Here is an 8201-nt window from a genome sequence, read left to right as displayed (position 1 = left end):
ACCTGAAAATTCTCTGAATTCATGGTGCTTAAACCAAGCAACAAGTACAAGGGAGCGTTGAAGCTGGCTGGCTCCTACCCTAGTTAGCAGCACAACAACCATTTGGGTTTTGTTTTTCCATGAACTTTTGCATATATATACATGTATGTGTGTGTATATATATATGCACGCGTGTGAGTGCGTATACACACACACACACACACACACACACACACACACTTATCACTTATTTTTTTTTCACAGAAGGAACTTCTGAGTTGTGATCACAAAATCTTCTCTGCCAAACTCTTTCCTGTCTTCCAACAAAGGGAGAAGAGCCTCACGGAGTTCAACAAACCTGCTGGGGATGATTTGCTCATAGAAGGCTGGTGTCCAGGAAGACCCAAAAGGGAAAGTTAATGGTTAGGGGATTGTATTTTTCCTGTCCAGGGTAGTCGCTCACCTGTGCAGGTTGAGAAACATGTGGGACCCAATGAAGCAAGACTAGGAAACTCCCTGTGCACCCTTAGCTCAAGGGGTGGGAATCTGTGAAATCCGCAGATCCCCTTAGCAGTTCACATCTTGCTCAGACTGGCATTTGGTTTTCTCTTTTCTGAATCCCTGCATCGTGTAAGGGTCAAGGGGAAGTGAAGACAAGCTGGTCCCTCAGTCCTTGTCTGGCTGAGGTTTGTTGCCCAAAGACATCTTATAGTGGCCCCTCCCTTCCAGGACTGTCTGCTCCTCCAAGGTGCTTACCTGGGACTTGGGGAAAGCCTCTGAAATTGTCAAGAGTCACTACAAAAGTTGGTCATGATGCCCAGAGACGGAATGGACTAGAAATTCCTTCCACGCCGGGTACCTGCACAGCCAGGACTAAGATCTTGATGTCATAGTGGAGGACTAAATACGGGTTAGAAAATGAGCCGGATGTTTAATGGCACCTCCAGCCCTCTTCCTTCATTTGCTTGACGGGGTCTTGGACTTAGCTTTTCTATTCCCCCTTCCTCACAGCATCTTTGGGGAGCGAGATACTTTTCATCTGAAACTGCCTCTAAGCTGAAAAGTACAGTCACCACCAAATCAATTCCTCATCCATTAACAGGTTGTCTCTGTTCTTGAGACACAGGCATAACCTGGTTAGACCTGTTTTGTTTGAACACTAACGTGTGAGTTGGCCAAATGCAAATGAGCCAATGTTTGTAATCCTTTATTTTATTTTTTTAAAGGGCCGGGCAGCCAATCAGAGGAGGGGGAAGTGACTTAGGGAATTCCCGGTTGGTGGCTTATTGCTTAACATCCTACAAAATGATTTTAAATTATTGTCATATGCATTTATCTTCACTCTGATGAGAGCTCAGACGTGATAAGGCCGTGGCTCCCCATCCCGGTAGGAGCTGGTGTGATAGCTTCCTGCCTTCTTCTCCATCGCCAGAGCCATAGGACTTCCCACCCAGAATCTTTAGGTAAATGAGGTAAGTCCTCGCTTTTAAACTTCTTTTGAACCTGGAATTCAAACACCTGCGCGGTGGAAAACCCAGCTGTCTTGAAGCAGACAGGTGAAAATAAGCCAGAGCCTCCCGGGGCAGCTGGCAGGAAGTAGAGCTTGTGCTCCCTGGGCTCCCCCACTGGGTCTTGTTAGATTTTATTTGGGTGAGAGCAGCTGGATTACTCGGGTGAGTGTTATCTGTGAATTCCCGACATTGTCTGAACTGCCAATCAGCAAGAGTCTAAAAGCCCCCTGTTTCTCTCTGTCCATGTGGTATGTGTGCCAGAGTTATATCCCTGGGTTAGATTTCTGTGGAACACAAAAGCAAACGGAGACAGGTGACTCTGATGCCGCTCAGTGACTGAGCTGGCTGGCTAAGGGCTGGTAGGGTTCAGAGCGAGCATAGGTCTCACAGTCTAGAGGTGTCTTGGCTGATATTTCTTCTGACTCAGGAGCTATTGGGAAAAGCCAATTCACCTTTAGTGTATTCCAGTTTGAGGAAATAGGTGTAGATAGGTTAAAGGATCTATACTCACAAAGGCGGCAGGAGTCAGGTGGCCAAGGTTAGGCAGACAGTACCCTTAAAAATGATCCTAGACAGAAAGAAAACTCAACTTAGGTAGATGATTTTTACCGAATCACAAGAGGACAGACCAACCCTTTGTTTTTCCACAATGGAATACTATGACCAGACAGGCAGACATGACTCACCAGCAACAAATGTCCTCCATGCAGGGACTCTTGATTTTGTTTGTACACTATGAACAAGTGCTGGTCTCAGTGTGGATCGAGCTGAGATCAGTGGGGGAATGAATCTTGTTGGTTCGTGAGAGCAACGAAGTGGCAAGGCCATGTTTATTTTCTTGTCTTCCTTGGGACTCTCTGAATTCTGCTGTACGACGATGCGAGTTCTAGATGAAGCATGAAATTCTCTGAGTCCTCAGATGTCTCCACTGTTTTTCCACATTGATCTCTGGGAGAATGGGGGCGTTCGGAGTCTGAGATTTCTGATGGTAACACCAGTTGGTTCTGTGGACATTGGTGCGAGGATTTATCCAGACAATATCTTTTAATGACTAAGGAGAAGTTAGGGATCATGAATGACTGGGCGCTACTTTCCTTGAGGTCCAGGGAAGTCAAGAGTCAATTTCTACAGAAGAGATAAAGATGTTTTTGTTTGTTTGTTTGTTTGTTTTCTTTAAAGAAGAGATAAAGAGAATTTCACAGTTGAGAATGCTATTAGAATATGAAGCCATGTGGGACTAGTTTCTGCTGCATCACTGGAGAGTGGCATTTAAGAACTGTGATGGGAGAGATCAGAGTTCTTTGGAAGTTTGTAACCACATTTAAACACCACCAACTATTATGAGTACCACCTCCCATGTTTCTATTTCATTGGACAGATGTTAAGAGAGCAATCTTGAGGAAGCTGTGTTAGAAGTTCTGTGACCACTCATGAGGCCCTTATTCAGGACCTCTTCCCGTAGTTGTGGGTATGGAAGTGTGTTTTACCTCATTTATGCAAAAGGTCCCAGAGTTAATAACATTTTGTTGTTGTTGTTGTTGTTGTTGTGTGTGCTAAAAATTATATTACCTATATCCACACAAGCTTTCTGATGTTTTCCTTATTATATTATTATACTGCGATTTCTTATGCAAATAAATACCTTGGGTCTTTCTAAACCTCGGATAAGCCCCACTCATCCCTATGACCCCACGTTTGTGGGTACCCTCAGGGTCTCCCATTCATTGGCTGCTGTTACCTCAGTCCTCTTTCAATACCTCTGAAGGCCTGAGAAGAAAAACAGAACTGAGACTTCAGCTCTGTTCTTGTTGGTGTTCTGTGTTCTGTTAGCTAGATGGTATTATTAGCAGGTCAGAAGGTGTGCACTTTGGGGCCGTGTTCTGCTCTAAGGAAGTGGGATTTTGCTTTCCCGACTCTTACTAGGTTTGATTTCCTTCTGGTATCCTCCGCTCTTTGGGGATTTGAGAACTAGGCTGTGTTCATTGTGCTTCCTTGCGTTTTTGACATGTAAGAATGTTGTTTCATATTGTATTGTCACACACGGTTTTGGAGGCTTACACGAGAGCTCGCTCAGTCTCCTCTCCCTTTGGTTGGAGGCATCCCTAGGCCTTTTAAAACAGATATCGCCTTTGAAGACTTCTGGGAGGTGAGGTGGGGTGGGTACTGTAACACCAAAACAGAGCTCAACAACACACAGGGCTCCGGAGTGAAGGAACCTGGATCTTAGTGCCACCATTTCGCTGGTGTTTTAAGCCATTTCTCCCATTCAGCTGGCTCTCCTCTTCACAGAACTGAAGCCACAGACTTTTCTGTTGTGGGTGGGGCCCCGGTTGGGAAGCATTGGTTTGGTGTTTCAAGACTATGCCCTCTGCCCCTGCTTCTGGTACTATTTAATTGAGCACAGAGCTTTCAGCTTGGGTAAGACAAATCTGTAGTGGGGTCACCCTCGGAGCTGTGAGGCAGGAGGCTGCCACACTGCCCAACTTTCCTTAAATTGGTTCCCTACAGCTGATGGGAGAGGGTGGATAATTCATTTTATTGACATTTTTATACTTAACTGTTTATAAAATGATTTTAAACAATACAATTTATTCTAAGGAGCAGGCATCTTGCGCTTATTAAAATTTGTGATTTTTTTTTTTAAATGCTGGTCAGAATTTTAGAGAGCCAGGTAGTAAGATATGCAGGAAATTGTCGACGTCATGGAGAGAATGGCTGTTCATGATAGCTTATCTTAGGATGGGACATATTTTCTAGCCAAATGGCATCATGATGAAGAAGCCAAGATGGTCTACACTAGACAATTCTATCCCTCCTTTAAAGTCAGTGATGAAAACTTTATTACCTTTCAGACGGGAACAAGGATTATTTCTTAGGGACCTTCCCTGAGGCTGGCTCTGTCTTTGGAGTGATCAGAGTATACAGTACAGGGAAGGTGGTTGGTGGGGCAGTGCTCACCAAGGCAGCGAGGAGACCTGGCAAGGCTGTGGGTTTGCACGTCTCTGGGTTTGAGTTTCCTCTTTTGTACATACTGATTATTTTAAAGATATGTTTGAACTTACAGATTCTGTCAGCTATGGTGGCCAAGGATGGGGGCACCACTATGTTGAGGGTTGGGATGAGAACAGAGAGAGAGGTAACAGATGCCCAGAGAAGGGAAGATTACTAGGGGCTCCTAAAGATGTCCTTTAGGGTCTTCAGAACTTTGAGACTGGCAAGGTATGAAGCTGGCACCTGGCACCTTCAGAAGGGGTGTCTGCGGCTAATGACACATGCTATGGCACCCTAACCCATGGGCCCAGAGCTGGTGAGATAGCAGAATTGGGCGGCTTATGATCAATAGAGAGCAGGTGATTCTCGACTAGCATTTGAAGAGGCACCTTGGCTCCCACAGGATCAGCCTGAGGTGAGCCTTCCACACATTGGCATCCACTCAGCTCGAGCAACATTGGTTTGTTCATGGGTGACTGAGCAGATGAGAAAGCTATGGACCCTGTCCTAGAGGAAGACTCGATGGTAATCATGGGGGCAACAGGGCTGGTTGGGCCAACCCGAAAAGCCCGTGCTGTTCCAGATGGCTCAGCTCTGTATCTGCAGCAGACAGCGCTTATAACCGGGTCAAGCAGAGTGCCCCACTTAAAGAGGCTCCTAGGGTATTAATTGACTCGGTTTTAAAAAGAGATGGTCCTGTTAAATGCTCCTTTGAAACCGATTTCACTAGCACCTAACCACAGCCTCTCTTTGGCTTGCCTTCTGGGGCTAGGCTCCTTAGCGCCTGGTCACTGGCCTCACTTGTATCCCTTCTCCTGATCTCTCGTGTACTTCCTAGCATTGTAGTTCATTGGTGAGGAGTTTTGGACTATTTACTTACATTATGTTGTGTAGAGGTGCAACCGAAACATGATTTCTGATGTTACAAGCTTAAAATAAAAAGGAGCAAAGAGCCAAACAGATAATTGTGTTCCTGTAAAGAGGGACCGAACATCCCACTAACCCCACTATTTTACTGTGAAAACTTATCGCAGATAACCTTGTCTTGATGCACGGTTTCTTTGATGTAACCGTGGGGAAACTGAAGCGGCTTATCTGCTGTTTCTTGCTCTCCTTGTATCACAGACTCATGATAAGCAGACTCCCGGAGTGAGGACCTTAAGCTAGGTATGGATCTGAGAAACTTTAGTTAATATTAACCCTTCCCCCACCTGATACCAGCTTAACCCTGATGAGCCTGTCAAGAATAAGAGAGGGTATTCCTTGTGTCTGACAACAGAGTGCTGAACGTGGCCACCGTGCAGTTTGCCCTGGGTTCTCCCTTAGGAGCTTTAACAAGCTTTTGCTCGGTAGGGTTACTGTCACAATCTGGAGGAAGAGATGAGTGGATTTTGAAGGGGGACAGTCTGTCTTCCAGGTGACTGCTAACCAGACTTGTTTTGGCTTTGCGTGGGCCTGAAATTCAGTGTATGCCTAACATTTTTTTTTTAATTAATTAATTTATTTATTTTAATGAGTACACTGTGGTGTCTTCAGACACACCAGAAGAGGGCATCAGATCCCATTACAGATGGTTGTGAGCCACCATGTGGTTGCTGGGACTTGAACTCAGGACCTCTGGAAGAGCAGTCAGTGCTCTTCATTTAATCACAGAGCCATCTCTTTGGCTCTAACTTTGTTCCTTTTAAAAAATTAAAAAGCAGCTAGTTGTAATTCAGACATCGTCCCTCTACTGGCCAGAGGCTTGTGGAACTTTGTGAATATAGGCTGCTTGTGTCTGAAGGGGTGGGCATTGAGTTCTCATAGCTGGGGCCAAGGGTTTGCTGGGGTGTGATAAAGTGAACCCTGGGTAGAGAGTCAGAATGCCTTGCTTTAAATTGGACACTGTCACTGGATGGTTGAGTGTCTCTGGGTGAATTCTGTAAATATTAGCATCTAAGGCTCTTCATCTGGAAAATGGGATAATAACATCTACTGAGCAGGCCTAGTAAGGATTAAATTAAGCAAAGAACGTGAAAACACCCAGACAATGCTCATGAATAATTTGTAGTAATGATTTGTAGGCTGGAGCTTACATAAAAGTATTTGATCTGGGTGTTGGAGCAGAAGGAGTGTTAAATTCCAGTTTTGTTTTTGTTTTATCTTTCCCTGTAATGATTCTAAACTCTGACCTTGGGGGAAGAAAAACTGGATATTTAATTTTTACTGGAGATAGTGGGTATCAGGAAACAAACGGGATGGTCCATATTAATAGGAGACCTCCAAATTGAGCCTTACGTTGAGCTGGCTTCAAGCCACAGTACACAAGGGATAGGCTTTGGCATTTCTATCCTGTGCCCAGATACCTCACACGTAGGAGGCCTGGAAGAAGTGTCTCTCTTCTGGTTGTCCACCAGATAATTCTGCTGCGAGAAACGGTTCTCACTCCTACAGTTCTTGAGAATTTCCCTAGATATCTACTGAGCACTGCGGCAAAGGCCATTAGCCGCGGGCACCCGGAGGCTTTGGCAAGCATGCGGCTGTGTAGCTACTTATTTTGCTGAGATCTCGTGGATCTGCCTCTCAGTGAATTGTTGAGATGTTGGAGACAAGTGTAAATCCTTTCTAAAGACCAAGTTGAGCAAATAATCCTTGCTTGTTAGTAAAACATCCAGAGTTCTAACCTCGTTTCCAAAGGAACAAATTCGGGGGACCTGGGAAAAATGATATTATTTTCAATAACTTTAAATTATAATTTAACACATTCTCTTAATATGAATATAGGCAAATCTCCTCATTACTATCAGCCGGTACAGTGATTATTTCCAAGACAAATCATTACTATTTTTATATCATATCATACTTGTTACAGAAGTATCAATGTATCAACGTCTTCCTTCACAGAAGTGATTAGATGTGGACAGATGCTCTAATTTAGTGTGCTAATGAAGCACACATTGTAATATCACACACTTAACATAATTAAGAGTGAGGCTCACAAGCGTTGATAGGGTGCACAAGGATCCATGGAGAACTAACGGGGGTGAGGACCTAGGGTTCAGCATTCTCTGGCACAGGAAATGACCACTGAGTAGATCAACTGTCCATATTCTTCACCACAACAGGAAAATGTGTTCTTTCTGCTTGTAGATGATGGCCTTGGTGTTGTGGATATATTTGGGTGCAGGGCATAGAGAGGAGAGTAATGATAACACTAATATTAATAAATGCTGTTTGCTGTAGGACAGGGTTTCAAGTGTGTTCAGTTTTTTTTTTTTTTTTTTTTCCCTTTGGTTTTTTCGAGACAGGGTTTCTCTGTATAGCTCTGGCTGTCCTGGAACTCACTCTGTAGACCAGGCTGGCCGGCCTCGAACTCAGAAATCCACCTGCCTCTGCCTCCCGAGTGCTGGGATTAAAGGTGTGCACCACCACACCTGGCCAAGTGTGTTCAGTTTTATATTTGTTTTATCCTCTAGACAATCTGAGAAGGCAAGATCTTGGGGCATCCAGAAAAAAGCATCCCACCCTCAGGGATGACTGAGTCTTGATGTGGTAAAGGCAAATGTTAGGGTTGCTGGCTTGGAGGCAGCCAGCATCAGAGGTGACTAATATGGTTATGTGGGTATGGCCCCTGTTACATAAAGACTGTTTTTAGGAAGACTATTTCGTTTAATATCCTGTTGCTATGATTTTGACCTGCATATTCATATATTCATATTTCTCTCTCTCTTTCCCTCCCTC

At 44.5% G+C, this 8201-nt stretch overlaps 1 protein-coding gene across 1 annotated transcript in view; it reads left to right on the top strand.

Moving 5' to 3' along the window:
• Positions 1 to 1309: 1309 nt before the first annotated feature.
• Ehf (ETS homologous factor) overlaps positions 1310 to 8201 on the top strand; it is a 40707-nt gene continuing 33815 nt past the window's right edge. The window contains exon 1 of the mRNA XM_021193992.1: positions 1310 to 1451. The gene's annotated coding sequence lies outside the window, so the exon portion shown is untranslated. The remainder of the gene's footprint in view (positions 1452 to 8201) is intronic.

Source organism: Mus pahari, chromosome 3, assembly GCF_900095145.1.
Source record: "Mus pahari chromosome 3, PAHARI_EIJ_v1.1, whole genome shotgun sequence".
NCBI lineage: Eukaryota > Metazoa > Chordata > Mammalia > Rodentia > Muridae > Mus > Mus pahari.
Note: the sequence above shows the minus strand (reverse complement) of the source record. Positions and strands in the feature narration are given on the sequence as shown.